This window comes from Aethalodelphis obliquidens, unplaced genomic scaffold (genome assembly GCF_003676395.1).
Source record: "Aethalodelphis obliquidens isolate GAN/ISIS:26980383/991018 unplaced genomic scaffold, ASM367639v1 scaffold33, whole genome shotgun sequence".
Taxonomy (NCBI): domain Eukaryota; kingdom Metazoa; phylum Chordata; class Mammalia; order Artiodactyla; family Delphinidae; genus Aethalodelphis; species Aethalodelphis obliquidens.
In genome coordinates this window covers 15,953,747-15,971,763 of record NW_020837977.1, presented here as the reverse complement: position 1 = coordinate 15,971,763, position 18,017 = coordinate 15,953,747, and the positions used below count along the sequence as shown (strand labels likewise).

The following is an 18,017-nucleotide window of genomic DNA, read 5'->3' as shown; positions in this document are numbered from 1 at the left end:
TCAGTGTCAGCAAATGAGGAAGTTGAGAATGTTTAGGAAATGGACAGACAGCTAGCTCTCCAGTTAACTCACGTGTGCAAGGGCCTGACACGTGGTAAAGAGCAGCCCTTGTGAGGTCACCAAGTCTTAGCCTCGGCGCCCATGTTCCCGAGTGACCACATGCTTTGATTGGCAGCTATCCTCGAGCCTCTCTTCCAGCATCCATATGTAACGTACCATTACCTGGATAGCACGCCAGGCATTTTATAGCTGTTTGTCATTCCGTCATGCAGAACTTTGTTGGGTAGACGGTGTGGGTCTCCTGGAATCCTAGCATCTAGCTTACGCTGACAAATAAGAATCAGCCTCGACCAGGTGGAATTCTGCCATCTGTGGAAAGAGGGATTGAAGAAAAAGCCAACAGCACGTATCAGTGAGACACACTGAAATCCATCAGTCTTCTCACCGTGTTCCCTTACCACAGATATAAGAAGTTCTGATATGAAAGCCTTGGGCTCCTCTTGGCCGGAGGGAACTCAGCATCTCCCATCCCCAGCCCCCAGCTCGTAGAATTGCACCTCCACACAGGTGGGCTTAATGGGGGTCATCTCCACCAGGGCCTGTCTTCCCCACCCTGCTCGTTCTAGGAGCCCACCCGTATCGATTTGCCCACCAGTGAGAGGTTTTCTGGAACACGGGACTTCCAAGCGCTAAAAGCAGGACAAGTCCCCAGCAATCAGGGGCCTCTTGTTCCCTCTTGGGGTTCCCTGCGCCCCTCCTCCCGCCCAGCTGGCTCCTGCTAGCAGGTGAATTGGCAGCCCTAGTGGCCAGGAAAGAACTGCAATGTTGACTAGACGTGAGTGTATACCCAGCTCCGCTGCGTACTAACCCTGCCGGTGGACTTCACCTCTAAGCCTCAGTTCCCCACGTGCCAAGTAAGAATACCAACACGCGTCTAGGGGTTTGGGCAAGGTCACATGACACAGCCACAGCACGTGCCGGGGAGAGGGTAGGCCTGGAGAAGCGGGGGCCCCTCCTTCCTTCCTCCCTCCCGGATCAGATAGTGGGTTACCTTCACAGGCATAATCGTCTTGAGCTTTGTCAATATTATTATTTGGCCACAGGCCCTGCGTCAGGAAGATTAGAAAGGATTCAGCCCTGTCACTCATTAACACAGTGTCACCTGGGTTACGTAGACTCTAAATCTGGGCTCCTAGGTCTGCTTCCCAAGTAATGCCAGTTCTCTGTGCTGGTTACTTTAAATCGTTTTTATACCAGTTTCCCCTAAAGAAGATAGAAACAAACAAAAAGGTGCTCTAAAGATGGTTGTGAAAAGCGTAGCTTTTGTCTTGTTATCCAAATGTTTTCCATTGTTGTAGGCTATTTTCACATTTAAAGTTCTTTAAAACTTGTTGTTTTCTGAGTTTGTAAATGACAGATAAGTCGCCTTATAAAGAATGTGTATTATTAACCACCATCAACATTTTTCCCCACTCCTCAATACGTGTATTTAAGGTTAGTATGTTTTAAAAGTATAAGATGGGTCTTTTTAAAAAAGTGATCCCTTCTTTTAGGAGACTGAAAAAGAAAATGCAGGCATAAAATGACCTTGTAATGTGCTTTGAATCAGACTTTGGAGTTTTTTCAACCTAGAACCTCAGTCCTCCTATGTAATGTACATGGAAGTCACCTTTCAAGGGACACACAACCACCAACCTCTGTGCATTATTCAGGTGATTGCAGTTTCAGGAAGTAAGTTACAATGTTTCCCTTGTTTTTAGTTGCTCATTATCTTCATCAAACTGAAATAATTGATAACGTCAGTTTCTCCCGGAAAGTTGCCATTTTCAAAACTTCTCTGGGATGCAGTTTTGTTCTTTTAGAGTGTGAGCGCTGGGAACTTGAGATTGCTGGGATCAAAAGCAGCCTTGCAGTCTTGTTTGTGTGTTAAATGGTCCCGACCAAGACTACCTGCTAGCTTGCCACAAACACCTTTTCTCCATCTCAGTGTTTCCTGAAGCTGGTCCTCCGCAGCGAGGGATCCGTTTCCCCTCCATGACTCATCTGCCTTTCACGCCAGCATCTCTGACTTCTGCCTTTTGCCTCATCAGTTCTTTGCCAAGCGAGTGACTCAGAGCTCAGGTTCCACCAGAACCGTCAGGTGACTCCCCGAGGCCGGCTCGGCTGACCTTGAGCAGATCTCCTGGGGCCGGGGAGGGCAGGCCGCTGCCGAGACCCCCTGACCGGGCTCACTGCCTTTTAAAAAAGAAGAGGGAGAGGAGGGGGCATCCTTGGGAAAAAGCAGCTGGGATTTCAGTTGTTTTATTCTCCTTGTTCACAGAGATCCTATAGGCTTCTGGAAGGATAGATATAAGGATATTTCCCTCTCTAAAATAAATACCCCTCCCCACGGGACTTCCCTGGTGGTCCAGTGATTAAGACTTCGCCTTCCAATGCAGGGGGTGCGGGTTCGATCCCTGGTTGGGGAGCTAAGATCCCACAAGGCTCGGGGCCAAAATAAAGCAAAAGAAAAAACAGAAGCAGTATTGTAACAAACTCAATAAAGACTTTAAAAATGGTCCACATCAGAAAATCTTCAAAAAAAATAATTAAAAAAATAAAATAAAATAAATACCCCTGTATGCAGATTCTACTTGTGAGGATTTAACACACATTTATTATGAGGTTCAAGAAGCCACTGTTGATTACAATTTAAATGACTAAACTACCGTTTAAGGTATTTGGCGTATTTAAAATGCTGTTCTTTGAAATCGAATGAAAGACAGATTCTGTGGGTTGCTGTGTGTGCGTAGTTTGTTGTTGTTCATTATTAATGGCTGTTACACTTTAAGTCAGTTCATTGTCAATGGAGGCATTGCTTTCTTACAAAGACCAGCAGAAAGGTTAAGGCCGTCGTCTGTGGAAGACCTGCTCTGGGACCGCACTGCTGGAAGCATCACTTGTCTGCAGAGAAGGTGTAGAGTCTTCATGGTGTAGACAGGGGTACGAGAATCAAAGAGGTTAACCTCATATAAAGGGCAACCGTGTGACCAGACACACGCTGGGTGTAGAACCCAGGTCCACCTCTTCTGTAAGACCCCAGACCTTTCACACCAGTTGATTTCTTTATAGTGATGGGGTCATAAATGGAACAGGAAAGTTGGTTGAGGGTCCCATAAGAGCATGCCCATTAGAGAGAGAGGAGGACGCCTACGGAGGGATTAGACCTTCACATTCATTCTCCAGCCCGCTCCGTGTCTGCTGCATCCCCGCGGATTGAGAAAGCGTTTATGCGTTCTGAATACTCAGCGAAGTTCAGAAACATGGAGTGTCCTCTCCACGCTGGTCCACGCACGATAGCCCAGTGCTGTGGTCTCAGTGTGTGTGTCCCCCGCCCAGATTCATATGTTGAACTCCTGGTGGCCAATGGGGAGGTAATTAGGAGATGGGGCCTCTGGTAGGTGCTGAAGTCCTGAGGGTGGCGTCCTCATGAATGGGAGGAATTAGTGCCCTTTACGGAAGAGGCTCCGGGGAGATGCCTTACCCCTTCCGCCACGTGAGGTTGGGGCAGGGAGTCTGCAGCCCAGAGGGGAGCCTTCACCAGAACACGACCGTGCCGGCACCGTGATCTTGGACATCCAGCCTCCAAAACTGTGGAAAATAAACGTCTGTTGTCCCTAAGCCACCTAGTCTGTGGCGTTTTGCTATAGCGGCCTGAACATTACAAAGACCCCAGGATAAAAGTATGTTCCATGTTCACTTCTGTTACTTTGTTACATACCTGTGTTCATAGATGCAACAGAAACCTGAGAATCCTCCTAATCTGCGCTTCTTCTTGGGGAAATTCCTCCTGTTCAGCTGAGGGGGAGAAGCCGCTTTCTCTGCCCCTGGTCTTTGGGCGGTGTTTGGACATGCTTCACGGGGCACAGGTCCATCGGTGACCAGAAATATCGATCTCTTGCTGTTACTTGAGTCTTGTGGGTCTGATTCTCTGTAGGACACACTTAAAGCTGAGCTCTGCATCATCCTAGGTCAAAGAGAGGCAGCTTTGACCGGGACGGTCAGCGGAATGACCTTCCTCTGGAAGGCCGCCCCATGGCGTGACTCCTGGTTCTGTAGCCCACGTGCCTGTATAGGCGTCAAGCTTTGCGGACCCTCCGTGTGCCCCGTGCGTCGGCACTGGCATCTCTTTGTCACCAGACAGCTCCATTCCTGACGTCGCCATCTGTTCGCTGGCCTGCCTTACTCTTTGCTCTCAGACCAGTCCACTTGGTAAGCAGAAAAGTCTTTTGCAAGCACTGTTTCCATCTTGTTACTTCCCTGCTCCAAAATCCTGCTTCCTCCCAGTTACCTATGGGTCAGATTTAAATTCCAGAGCCTGGCAGTTAAAGCCACCTCTCAACTGGGATCCTCACCCTCATCAAGGCAGTATCCAGGGACTTCCCTGGTGGTCCAGTGGTTAGGACTCCGAACTTCCACTGCAGGGGACACGGGTTCCATCCCTGGTTGGGGAACTAAGATCCCACATGCCATGCAGCACGCCGCGCCCCGCCAAAATTAAACCCCCAAACAAAAAAAAAAACCCCAAAACACAAATATCCATTTGTCTCCTCCTGTTCTTCACATACCTGTCTCATCAGAGTGGACGAGCTTTTCCTTGCCTGGAATTCCTTATCAATTCCTGGCTCCCAGAGGCTGGGCGTTCCTTTGAGGCCCATTTCAAAAGTTACTTTTTCCTTTTAAAACAAAAGTCTTGGGGAACTACGATCCCTCAAGCTATGCTGCGTGGCCAAAAAAAAAAAAAAAAAAAAGTCTTTTGAGCAAAATCCAAGAATTTTTACCTTTCATTCCTTCAGATTTTTTCACAATTCAGTACATACTAGGTACATTTATAAGTAGTCTGGAAATTGTTTTTTGCTTTAAGCGTTTATATGATTCTCAAGTTACATGGTAAGTTGATGTAAAATTTTTCCCTTAGTGCAAAGACGGCTCGGGCTCTCAGTTGTCTGAGAGAATGAATAAACAAGCAGCACTACGCAAGCCACCCCGGGCGTCCACAGGGCGCACAAGGAGAAGGTGGGCTGGAGTTGAAATCCGAGAGGAAACGGCGGAGTGTTTTGCCACATTAGCAGAGTTCTGAGGACTGATTAAGTTACTGGACAGGGATGAAGCTGTTTGTCAACCTGGAAAGCCCTCCACAAAAATAACAATTTTATTCAACAACCCAGACTGGAAAGCTGTTGTCAGTTCTTTTTTTTTTTTTTTTTTTTTTAAATTTATTTTTTTTATTTATTTTTATTTTTGGCTGCGTTGGGTCTTCGTTGCTGTGCACCGGGTTTCTCTGGTTACGGAGAGGGGGGGCTACTGTTCGTTGCGGTGCGCGGGCTTCTCACTGCGGTGGCTTCTCTTGTTTCGGAGCATGGGCTCTAGGCACACCGGCTTCAGTAGTTGTGGCACGTGGGCTCAGTAGTTGTGGCACGCAGGCTTAGTTGCTCTGCGGCATGTGGGATCTTCCGGGACCAGGGCTTGAACCTGTGTCCCCTGCATTGGCAGGCAGATTCTTAACCACTGTGCCATCAGGGAAGCCCTGTTGTCAGTTCTTAAATGTCCATAATTGAGTGACATCTAAATAGACATGTACTAACAAAATCAAGAGGAAAGTAACAGCATCACCTCCAGAAGGTAGAACAGACCCACTGACAGCAAGAAGCACAAGTAGAAACTCAATCAAAATCCCCCTCAGTTGGGGGGCTCAGTTCAGATTTCCTCTGCTGTGTGGAGACTCTTCTTATCCCTAACTCTGCGTTTATTCAGAATTTACAGATTCCGTGTACTCGTGGTCCCTTCGGGCTATGCGTGCAGTCACGTCCTCTTTTCATTCTCTGAGGACATAAAGGGCGCTAATTAGTCTGGTTTGTGTTACGGGAAGTTGCTGCGCCTGTTTCTAGTAGATTGTAAGTGATATGAGGGTAGGAATTTTGTTTTAACTCTGTGTCTTTAGAATCCAGCACAGAATCCAACATGATAGAGGCCTGAGAACAGTCTGTGGGCTTTAACAGGACTGAAGGATGTCCTGTACGCGAAAAGGACAGTTGTGGGTTTCACGTCTGCTGTCATACAAGTGTGACAGCAGCGTCTGCGCATACAGGACATGGCCACGCGGGGGTTAAGAGGGCCAGCAGCCCAGGACCTGTCTCCATTATGCAACGTGCTGCATTCTGCTTTTGTGGAGCTGTTTACTCCTGGCTGCATTCCTTGAGCACCACTGGTTTGCACACGCAGCATTGGTGTCCATCAGCTGTGTACTGGGCTCACTTCACAGCTGGACGTTCAGCTCATCTGAGTGGCCTCCAGGAGGGCCAGCCAGAGTCAGGTGCCTCATTCAGAGCCTTGGAGAGAACCTCTTACTCTTAACACCCTTTGGTCACTAAGCATTCAAATAAGAGATGCTCAGTACAATTAAGAAAAGCTATATTAACCTGTGACTTTAAAGCTCCGATTAAGAACCAGGAAATTAAGAAGACATTTTATGCCAGATCTGCAGCATTTTAGGGTTTCTCATTGTACTTTATTAGTGACACTTGACATTATGTGTGTTTGCAGTGTATCTCATTAATCTTAAATACAACGACTGTGTTTCAAAGCACTTTTTGATAATTAGACATTCGCATCCAATCGATCTCTTATTTTTAAGACTATTGAAACCCGGTTTTGAAGTGCTATGTGAAGTGTTCTTAAATTTTAAACTAATATGTAGCCACTTTATTGGCACTTAGCCTCATGCATGAGTAGGATGGCTGTGTGCTTCTGAGGATATGTCGTAGAGCGCTACTTCTGTTTTCAGCTTGTGCATTATTGCTGTGATGTGTGACATACTTCACAAACCGCCTCCTTTAGTTCCCAGTCTCCTCCCAGGTCAATACCAGAGGGTGATGCTCTACAGTGCATTTCGGGGCTTGTGCATTTCCCAGTGAAGACACTGGCGTGGTAACGGACGGATAGCTCCAGAGGGTGAGGGTGCACGTGATGTGGCCCAAGTAGGAGATTGTGGAGCTGGGGCTTTGCTTGGCATTTACTGGGCGCTTCTCAGGGGCCAGGTGTGGCGCCAAGTCCTTTATGTGCATCACCTCCAGTAGTTCTCACAGTGGGTAGTTGTTGAACAAAGCAGGTAATCACGTGGTGAGATTCGAGCCCTTGTCTGTCTGGCTGCAGATCCGTCCTTACCCACCTTGCCAAAGTGCGTCGACTGTGATGGTTTGGTGTGCCCGGTGTTTCTCAGACTTTGGAGGAAAGTGTTTGGTGTTTTGGTTTTTGGGGAGTTCTTTCCTATTTAGAAACTGTATTCTTTTGACAGTTTAGATTTACTGAAGGTTTCTTGGAACCACAGGAGTTGCTGCAGGTGCCAACCAGAGGTTCCCCTTCCAGCGGGTTTATCACATGGTGGCCCCGGAGAGACCAGTGCTGTCCGTCACCTCTGTCCTCATCTGGGGGCCATGATGGTTCTCCTGGTCACCGGGGACTCAGGTCACGGGCTTCGCTCCCAGCCCTCTGATTTGAGGCTACCTATCAGCAGTAGCGATTAGCTTTTTGATGACAGACTTACACGTTTCACAAAGTGCGTTCACTTCAACAGCCCTGAGGGGTGGGGGAACTGTAATCTCAGCTTGGCCGATGAGGCAGCAGGTGCCTGGGAGACAGTGATTTTTCAAAGTTGTGTGGTTCACACAGGAAGAGCCAGGATACGAGCCCTTCTGTCTCCTCCTACCTACATCCCGGCTCCGAAAGTAGACCTCTGCTGGGGCCGGCACCTCGTGGGCCAATCTGTAGAACGAATGACTTCACCTTCATCGGTAATTTTCCAGCTGTGTCCCCTCAAGTACTAGGGACTTCAAGGCCGAGGGGCATTGAGATTGGAGGCTCTGCTCTAGCCCAGGCCCTCTGCGTCTGCCTGTTTTACACGTTGATGTCCCAGTGAGCTCGACGTGAGGTGATGCTTCTGCAGCTGGAACATGCTCCAAAGACAGCCGAACCCCAAGGTTCTCACCACGCTCGGGCCCAGTGCCAGTTTCCTTTTAAATCAATGAAATTACTATAAACATGAGTCAATTGTCAATGGGAAAATATTATTTGGCTTACAGAATTTGTTTGCAGCTTTTCAAAAATATCTGTTGGATGAGGCCAAGAGACGCCCCTCAAAGGAAAACTCCCTCCTGCACAGCTCATTATGGGACACCTCGTTCAAACCCAAGTCCCTCCTTCCCTGGAGTTTTGCTGCCCTCCTTGCCCCCTTGGATCTGCTCTGCACACTCCAAAGAGCACCAGCCTGACTTAAAGCATCAGGTTGCTCCCTTTCAAGGTCAAGTTCAGGCCCCCTCACTTGGATATAGGATTCCCTGAGACCGTCTGTCCACCTCTCCTGCTCTGTCTTCCTCCCTCACAGGGTTTCCCACAGGATGGGGAAGGGACCCACGGCCCCCGTGAATGCCAGGCTCCCTCTGCCCTCGGCCTTGGGCTTGTGCCGTCCCTGCTCCTGGCACGGCCTCGGCAGCCTGCTCCGGGCGTCCTTCCTTCCGGGACGGCTTATTGTTTCCCTTGAGCCTGTGACTTAGCCTCGCCCGCCCCTTGCAGGTGGTTTCACGGCCCCTCGTGTGCCTTCATTCTGCACTGAAATAGACCCTCTCCATTCAAACGGAGTCTCTTCTCTCCGGTCTGTGATCTCAACGACAGCACAGATTGCAGTCATTTTTGTATCCCTCGTGGTCAGAACAGCACCTGGCTCCTAGGAGCAGCCCAGGAACTGTTTTGCCAAAATGAAATTAAATGAAAAAATAAATTGTATTATGGTGCCTGTTTCAGGCAATGCACAGAATATAAAATATGCAATTGCTTTACACCTGGTATAGTATGCTAGGATTACAGATAATGTCATAATTAATTGTAAACAATAATCACAACTTTCAGTTTTTCCATTAAAACTCATTTTACTACATGCATACATATATTCAGTGAGTCTGTATGAAACACTGAATTTCCTCACCTCCCCAGTCACTCCACAGCTGTCTTCATTATTTTACTGACTTGCTGAATTCCCAGTTCCTTTAGGGCCCAAATGATGTTTTCAAGTCATATGTCTAGTTTAGAACTCCTACAATAAAAGGACAGACAGAATGCTCCATCCTTCACAGTTAAGTGCTGAACTCAGTGAAATATTCCTCTTTCTTTCCATAATGTGTTCTCTTCGTTCTTGGAAGAGATTTGAGGGGGGATCGTATATGCTGCTTTTTATGGGATACTATGAATATGAACACTGGCTTCATAAACCAATTTCTATTTCTCCCATTTCCCAAACTTAAGAAACATTTAGGATTCTCGGTTGATTGCATGCCCTAGAATTTGTGTGGACGCTTTGAAAACACTGAACGCCAATGCAGAGTTAGGCCCTCATCCTCGGCGTGAGAGGACGGGGTGGTGCCAGAGGGGAAGTGACATTTCGTCCAAAAGCCATCAAGGACAGACTTTTCAGCCTTCACGCTTGCTTTTCTGTCAGAGGGCTCACAAGGTGAAACCCAGGCACATCCACTTGCTACCATGTAAATTTGATCCCTTGTAAATCTGCGACATTTTCCCTGGTTACAACAGTTTTATCTTCTCATGGGCATAAATACTGTCTTTGACAGGAGCAGAGCCTGGCGCCATGAATATTCCTTTAGCAGCGGTGAAAACTCTGCAATAAAGCTTTGAGGTTTTAGGATGACAATTAAATGGTCCGACAAAGGGCAGGGACAAGCTGAAATAAAACCTTCACAGACGAGTGGTTTTATTTCACAGCAACTCCATGGTCTCGATGCTGCCCATCATAGGCCGCCTCTCTTCATCGGCCCCGTGAAGCCGTGGACTTCACTGGGCAAGGATCATAAAGTATTTCGTCACTTGAAGGCCATCGGTGGCTAAGCTGTAATTCCTTCAGTTCTGAGAACATGAGCGATCTCTCTCAACCTTATCCTTGGCGTTGGGGAATCTATTTAGTTGTTTAATGCTTATATCTGACTGCTATTTCCCTCAGCTGGGGTGCTCAAAACAGTGCCTTAGACTCTCAGTAATTTAGTTCTGTGATTTGATTTACTTGTGGGTGTCTCAGTTTTATGGTTTTTGCTTTCCACAAAAAAGACGTAATAGAATCTGAACTCAAAGCCGTGACCTTCTACTACTCAAAGTACATTTCTTCCCCTGGTCATTTTGTTGTTGTTGTTATCAACACCCGTGGTTTCACTTTGCAGTTATTCAATTTGGTGTGATAAATGGATTACGACGCAAATAAGGACCAAAATAATCATGACAATTTGAAAAGACACTCACTTGCAGCAACACCATAAACATCCTAGCATTGTAATGATATGACAGAGACTTTGAGAAGTAGATGTAATATGGGGGCATTGATGATAAAGTTTACTTCTAAGTTAAAGTTATTAATTTTCAAAGTTCGTATGGCCCTTCTTTACTTTCAGATCGGGAGATCATCGTTTAGGGAAAAAAAAGCATTTCATAGAAGTAAAATACCATTGAAACTAATTTTTACTTTAAAAACGTATTCCTGTCATTATGGCATCTTTTAGAAAATTTTCTTTGTTGCCCCTGAAGTATGATTCTGTCCTTCTCCCCAAATGTGTCACCCGTTAGCAAGATTCAGTTCCAGTTAACTAGTTTTGTTAAAAATAAAGGCTAAGGTCTGTGCACACTCTGAAAGAATGTCAGTGTTTTCCTCTCATCATTTATAAAGATTGACTTGAGTTTTTCTCCACATGGCCTCGCAGAGGACACTGCCTGATTTTTAATATTAACAGTACTAATAACTTGAACAGTAATAGTTACAGCAGCTGACATTTATTGGATGCATGCTGTGCACTCCGCCCCCTTTTAAGCATTTACCTGAACTTTCTCACTTGATCCTCAACATGGTCCAGATCCTTGTACCTGGAGGAAACTGAGGCACACAAGTCCCGTGCCCGTGGGACTGCTCTCCACTTAGGTCCATGACTGCAGGTCTGGCCGGGCCCTTGTCCCCCTAATAAATGCTGCCCTTTGGTGGACCACAGGTGTCTGTAGAGGGTCAGAACAATGCCTGTAAGATAAAAGAGAAGGGCATTTTCACACTCACCTCTCCAGCCAGAATTGCCGGTGAAGCAAAGCAGAATGGGAGCATTTCCTTCCAGCAGCATCCCTGGTGGAGACGCCCTAGTTCAGGGATTGGTGACCGTCAGCGTCCGGTCACGAGCATCGCTGCACCTGTTTGCAGTTGGGGTGTAAGCCTGCCCTCGTCCATGCTTTCTGCTCGCTCCTTCTCGTAACCCCCTGGCCATCGGTCACGACTCATTTGTCCAGCTGGTGTTCGTGAGCCCCTGCTAGACAGCGGCCACCGTGTGCTCCATCTACTTGAAAGCTGTTGTGAAGGTCCCACGTTTCAGCTCAGCCCGTCTCGTCTCTGGGGACACAGCGTCAGGACTGGATTAAGCGGGGCGCTGTAACTCACAGCAGGAAGCAGAGGGAAATCTGTGGGTGACTTTGTCACCCCCGAGGCCCCCCTCAGAGCACACATCCCAGGTCGTCCACACACTGGAGAAGAGGAAAAATTGAAGCCTAGGCAACTTCTGACCATGAATGCCGTGTGCACGCTCATAAAAATAGAAATTCTACCAAAAATCACCATCGATGATGACCCTGAAAAGCGAAAATGCAGATCTCTCTTCTCCCCTTGTGGTCGTTGTGTTTTAGGGAATGCGTGAAATGATCTCTCCCTGGTGAAGCAGTCTGTTACCATGGAAACACACTTAATAGTCTCTAAGCCCTTCCGGGTAGTTCCAGGAACATTAACTCTCTGCTAGTATTTTAAAAAAAAAAAAGTATCTAAGATTAATATCTGGCTTTTGAATAGTTATAATGATTGAAAGGAAAGCATTCATTTCAAATTACTAATAGACTCTTCTCATCTGAGAAGTATTACATTTGATGTTATTAATAATCATACTTCACATAAGCAGAGTAACGCCTGCTAGGACACGGCATGTTCTCTTGCTGCTAATTGAGCCTTCCTTTTCCATCACTTTGGGCCTGGCTTTAGATTGATCTGGGGAACATAATTTTATTTAATCATACTTTGCTGTTTCTGTACTCTTTCTGTCTTTTAAATCTCAACTTCCTTACGGAGACGTGCCCACCGTCCCTACCCAGACAAAATGAATAATTGTTCACTGTTCCTCCTGGACAGTAGATTTTGTGTGCAGTGTCTATATTCCTGCTAATTTCTTAGTTTAAACTGAGAGTAACATCTAAAGGAATGTATGGAAATATTCAAGGTTATATAGTAGGTAACTGTGATACACTTAAATATTTAAATGTAGTTGTTTTTGTTTTTCTGCGGTACGCGGGCCTCTCACTGCTGTGGCCTCTCCCATTGTGGAGCAAAGGCTCTGGACGCGCAGGCCCAGCGGCCATGGCTCACAGGCCCAGCCGCTCCACGGCACGTGGGATCCTCCCGGACCGGGGCACGAACTCGCGTCCCCTGCATCGGCAGGCGGACTCTCAACTGTGCCACCAGGGAAGCCCTAAAATGTAGTTTTTAAAATGAATACTTAATAAGTTTATAAATTAAACACGAGTAATTTTCAGTGTTTAAATATATTTTTGAAACTCTGAGAAAAGTATGTATTTTTTATAACATTTCTTAATGTGTGTTTTTTTTCCTATCATGTAGTATATGGTGTTACATGGAGGTGGGCCTAATGAAGGCTGTATGTTTTACATGCTTATTTTCATTTAAACACTTTTTGTTGATTTCCGTCCGCCCCTCCATTCTCTTTCCTGTTCCCTAATTTCTAAGCATTCAGAATACCGCCCTTTTGTTCAGTGTCCTAGTTGCGTTTTGTGAATTTATCCAGGCTTTCTGCATCCAGAAGTGCTCCGGCAATGCTGTCTGGCTAAACTTCTCCCTGCCCCGATCTCTGTTCTTTGTCCCTTTTTTCCCTCTTGTAGCTTAGATTCTAGGAGAATCTTTTGGAATTCAGGGAGTATGAGCTCTCTTCTCCTGGTGCTGTGTCATACCCATCACATACACGTTCACAGACTGCAAATAGTGAAATAGCACTTATTACACTTAACCTGGCTCTTCCTCCGTAACTCTGAAAATAGTCATTAGTTCAATTTGCGGGGCTTGTCGTTTAGTCCCATAAGATTATTATTCCCTTTGAAGGGGGGTAGACTCCTTCACAGAGGGCAACCTGCAGGTGTTATGTGTTGATTCTGTTCTCAGTTGAGTACGTTTCACATACTGTATTCGTTTGCTAGGGCTGCCTTAATGTGGTACCACAAGCTGAGTGGCTCAAACAGCAGAAATGTATCGCCTCACAGTTTAGGACGCTAGAAGTCTAGGTCCGGGTGCCAGGGCTCATTCCTTGTTCCATGCCTCTCGCCTGGCTTCTGTGGTCTCTGCTGCAGTTCTTGGGGTTCCTTGGCTTGTGGAAGCATCACCCTGATCTCTACCTTCATCTTCACGTGGCGTCTCCCTGTGTGTGTGTGTCTGTGCCCAAATTTCCCCTTTATATAAGGACACCAGTCATATTGGATTAGGAGCCCTCCCACCTGTGTATCATCTTAACTTAACCAATTACATCTGCACAACGCTGTTTCCAAGTAAGGTCACATGCTGAGGTCCTGGGGTTGAGGACTTCAGTATAGGAATTTTAGAGGGACACAATTCCACCCATAACACCTATCGTTACAATAAAACTTGTTTCATATCCTAAGTCTGTTCAGCAATTTTACAACAATCAGATCTTGTGCCTGGATCACAATACAAATCAAACACAGGTGGTGTGGATGCCTTTAGTAAGCGGAGTCTCGAGTGTTCATGCCTTGACCAGCTCTCCTGAGCACTCTGCTTGTTCTTGACCTTGGAGGGTCCATTTATTCTTAATCATACCAGTTTAACCTCATTTAAAAAGTAAATTAATTTGTGTCTAAACTTGCGCCAGCAATTGTTACTCCCCAATGGCAATGAAATCTCTAAACATCTTTCTAACCTTTTCATCAAATGATAACTTCATTTTAATCCCAAAATAGCCTTGACTATAATGAGTATTTAGTTAGAATTAACCACAGGATATCATTAATTAAGAGCTGTATTGATTTCCAATCTAGGTAAACTGACTTCCTCTAAAATCGAATATTTTTCGTGTTTCAAGAGTTAATTTCTCGATGGTGCATTACTGCACTGTAATTTAATCGTGGTGTATTTACATCACCAGCCAGCAAGACGGCCAGGTTCTAAATGGCGAATGGCCTCTGGCCGCTCACCATCATTTGTACCTCTTGGTACCTATTTCCTTGATTCTGCAGGTCTGTGCCCACCAGCCAGGAGGCAGTAGTAACTGTCTTAGCTTGAGTCCCAGGCCACGTGCTTTGTGTATTCCCCAAGGGAGACACTAAAGCCGAAAGCTGGAGCTATAGCGTTTGCTTACTTGTATTCATTCTGTTTAAATGGTGCTCAGGCCCTGTATCTAAAACTTGAAAGGAAAGGAAATCTTCTGTATTAACGCTGCTTGTAGTTATTTTCTAGACCAGCCCATCTTACTTTTCCTTTCTTTCAACAATGCTGACTTATTCACCAACACGTTTCAATAACACGTTTACATTAAAGCAGAGTGAGGATGTTAACAGAAGCAGATTGCAGATAACTTTGCCACCGCTTCAGTGGAATTCAGAGTGAGGCACCCTGCCTCAGTGACAGAAGGAGGACCTCTGATCGACAGAACTTGGAAAAGATGACCCAGAGCAGCAAAAGGATATTCCCACAAATCAATTCACTTCTGTTTTAGAGCAAAAAAAATAGGAAATGATCTATCTACAGTGTACTAATTTCTTCTTGTGTAATTTGATTGTAATGCTAGAGTTTACCATTGTTTACATAATTTGATCTTCAATAAAATTATATATTCCTCATGTCTGACTTTTGCTTCAGATTATACCTAAATTAACTAATTAATATTTTCTTTAATGTAGCCAACTACTTTAAACCTAGAGTACATGATTTCAGTTATGGAAAGGTATTTGTTTGGGCAAAGATGACTATAAAGCTAGTCACATTCGTTGTCTAAATGAGTTGATTTCCACCAAGGTCCTGGCAATACAGGTGCCTTGCGGCTCCCTCCTCTGCCTCCGCCCTCAGCTTCTGTTTTCCCTTCCTGCTGCTGTGCCTTTGTCACAACCCCCAGTACGGGCTCTGCTTTTTTCTGTTCTCATGCCACGTGTGTTTTCAGTGGGGCATCTCAACTTCCGCAAGCCCCCACCTCGCCCTCCCTACCTCCGCAAAGTCCACTGCCTTCCCACACACGCTGCTTCTCATACGTTGGGCATTCCATGAACCAGGATGGACATTGCTCGCTCAGGCTAGAAACTTCAAAACTATTAAAGAGGTTCAAGAAGAGAGTAACATGATCAGACTTGTGCTTCAGAAAAGTCAGTCATTCTGGGAGAAAACATTATTGTCATATCATTGGCACGTATTAGGCAGTGGGTACTAGCAGTTGTGTACAGAAAAAGAAGTCTTTTCTTTGCCTTTCCTGTGAGATGAGAGCTTCCTCGAATGGGTAACCAAACACGTTGCAGCCGAGAGCTGTCACCAGCAGTAGAACCAGGTGCTCTGGTATGGGGGTGAGGAGGGGCTTGTTTCAAAGACTTTGGCCATTCCCGTAAAATAGCTTTGGGCTGCATGTTACCTAAGGTTGGAGAACAAGTTCTGGAGCTGGATACACCTGGGTTTCATCATAACTGTACTACCTGATGGGTTGTTATTTTTCAGAATGTTTCATTTTTCCTAGATTCGGATGTCTTTTTCAACTCTGAATGTTCATGCAAACCTTAGGAACGTGATTGCTGCCCCAGCTTAAACAAATAGGAAATGCTCTGTTGTAGCCCGTGGAGTTGGAAGAAAACTGGTGCATTTGAATTCTGCCCCATCATTTCTCTTTGCTTTATGGGGTTCCAATCTGCGTCAATTTCTGTTACACGTTTTAGCTGAATAAAACCAGTTGCTTAAAGCCACTGTCCAAATTTCAGTTACTGCAGTGTATTAGCTTTAGTTGCATGAAGTACGAACCTCACAGCTAGCTCTTCAGCCCATAAATCACTAAGTAAACAGCAGTTGTGCATCTTGACCAATGACCAGTCACGTCACTTTATTCAGAATCTGACAGTGATGGGTCACTGCACAGTTACTAGTCAGTTCACCCAGAGACAGGGAAGCATGGAGTTGTGTTTCCTCCTTGTCCCAAGGTGATAACTTGTGACATTTTAGAAACCTGGATACTTAAAAAGGGAACTTCCGTCAACCAAGATGGAAATACAGCAGAGCAGTGAAAGTGATGATGCTGGACGTGAGATTCCCATCAGACGTCGGCAGAGGCCGTGCTGACTTTGGGGAGGTCGACACCGCTGTCATCCCAGGGGCTCTAGAGATGCAGACCGAAGCCGAGCGAAGAGAAGCGAGGAAAGTGATTGTGACAACAAGAACAAAGGCATCCCAGAGCAAATGACACCATTGAAAACTTCACTTTAAAGGAATTCTCAGAGATGTTCCGACTTTGAAAGCACGAAGTACTAAATGTTGGAAGCTGATCCAAACTTAGGAGAGTGACAGTTCTTGAGAGCATAGAGAAGATGCTCGCCCCGTTCATACGCTGTGGGATGAAATGAGGGAGGCAAACACAGAGCATTCAAACTGCTCTTACGAAGAAACAACAAATCCCCGGTGTGTTTATGTTGCTAAATCAAATGTGTTAAGTTATCGTGTTCCTTCCCCTGTGCATTTATAACCAACAGTAAAAAGAGTCTTAACGTTTTGACAAAAAATTGGTAGAGCACACAGAGCCGTCATTTTTTGCTATTGATGGTTGAGCACACATGGCCCGCTGCCAGTGTATTTGGTTCTTTCGACAGTCCTAACCTTTTAAAGCGAGGGACCATCTGTAGTGAAAATAGTCAAACAAGTCCTGTTGCTATTTGGAATGTCTGTCACTGAAACATTTTTTCACACATCCAGTTTAATATTGTCAACTATTTTTGCAAGTATTTTCCTAGCCTTTTAAAGGCAATTCATATCGTCATAGATGCCTTAGTGATTGTAGAACTTCTCTGACTTTCTATTATTTGTTACTTTTAATTATCAAAGAGTCCAGAAGTTAATATTGAGAGACGTGTATTTTCATGGTGCTTTTAGTGAAATATTTTTGTACTATAAAAGTTTTTGTTTGTTTGTCTTCATTGTAAAAGAAGGCCCCGCTGGTATGCTCCGTAGGCAGACTGCCAAGTCACTGGATTACACAGAGCGAGTCCTACTGACAGTTCCAGAATGATCGCTAGGTTTACCGTTCATATCTGCCGTCCCTTTGGGGGTGAGAGATGCCGTCTTCTTTGCTCGTTAAATCAACCAGCTGTCTGTGGGCTTCACTGTGTGTTTTGTGGTGTGCAGGCAGAATCTCCTGACTTTAAAAACGCCTAAAAGAATTAAAACCGTCTTGGGTCATTCAACCTTGCAAAGAACACCTATAATTTAAAGCCTCCAGTCGTTTACTTTGGGGAGACGTTAGTATAATGAATAATAATAAGAGCCTCTGGGTTGTCTGAATGAGTCAGATCCTGTGCTATGGTCTGTACAAGAGAAAGGGGCCTTGATTACAGTTTTGGAGAAGGTCCCCAGTGCCACCAGCATGCCCAAGACGTTGTGCTGGTCCCTGTGGGGCTGCATGCCGACAGCGTGCTGGGTCACAGATGGTCATGAAAAGCCTTGGGTGGTGAAGGTTTGCACATTTAAAGATTGCAGCACTATTTACAATAGCCAGGGCATGGAAGAGGCCTAAGTGTCCATCAGCAGACGAATGGATAAAGGAGATGTGGCACATATATACAATGGAATATTACTCAGCCATAAAAAGAAATGAAATAGAGTTATTTGTAGTGAGGTGGATGGACCTAGAGACTGTCATACAGAG

General features: G+C 45.6%; 1 protein-coding gene across 11 annotated transcripts in view; it reads left to right on the top strand.

The window, feature by feature from the left end:
* The window catches only part of FAM110B (family with sequence similarity 110 member B), a 97,070-nt gene that overhangs the window by 41,530 nt on the left and 37,523 nt on the right, over nt 1–18,017 (top strand). The window contains exons 3-4 of one of the 11 annotated variants that reach the window (XR_003437409.1): nt 4,011–4,251; nt 14,672–14,970. The exons of 4 other annotated variants lie outside the window; for them this stretch is intronic. The gene's annotated coding sequence lies outside the window, so the exon portion shown is untranslated. 6 more of the 11 variants (XR_003437406.1, XR_003437407.1, XR_003437411.1 and 3 more) reach the window with 6 other exon arrangements.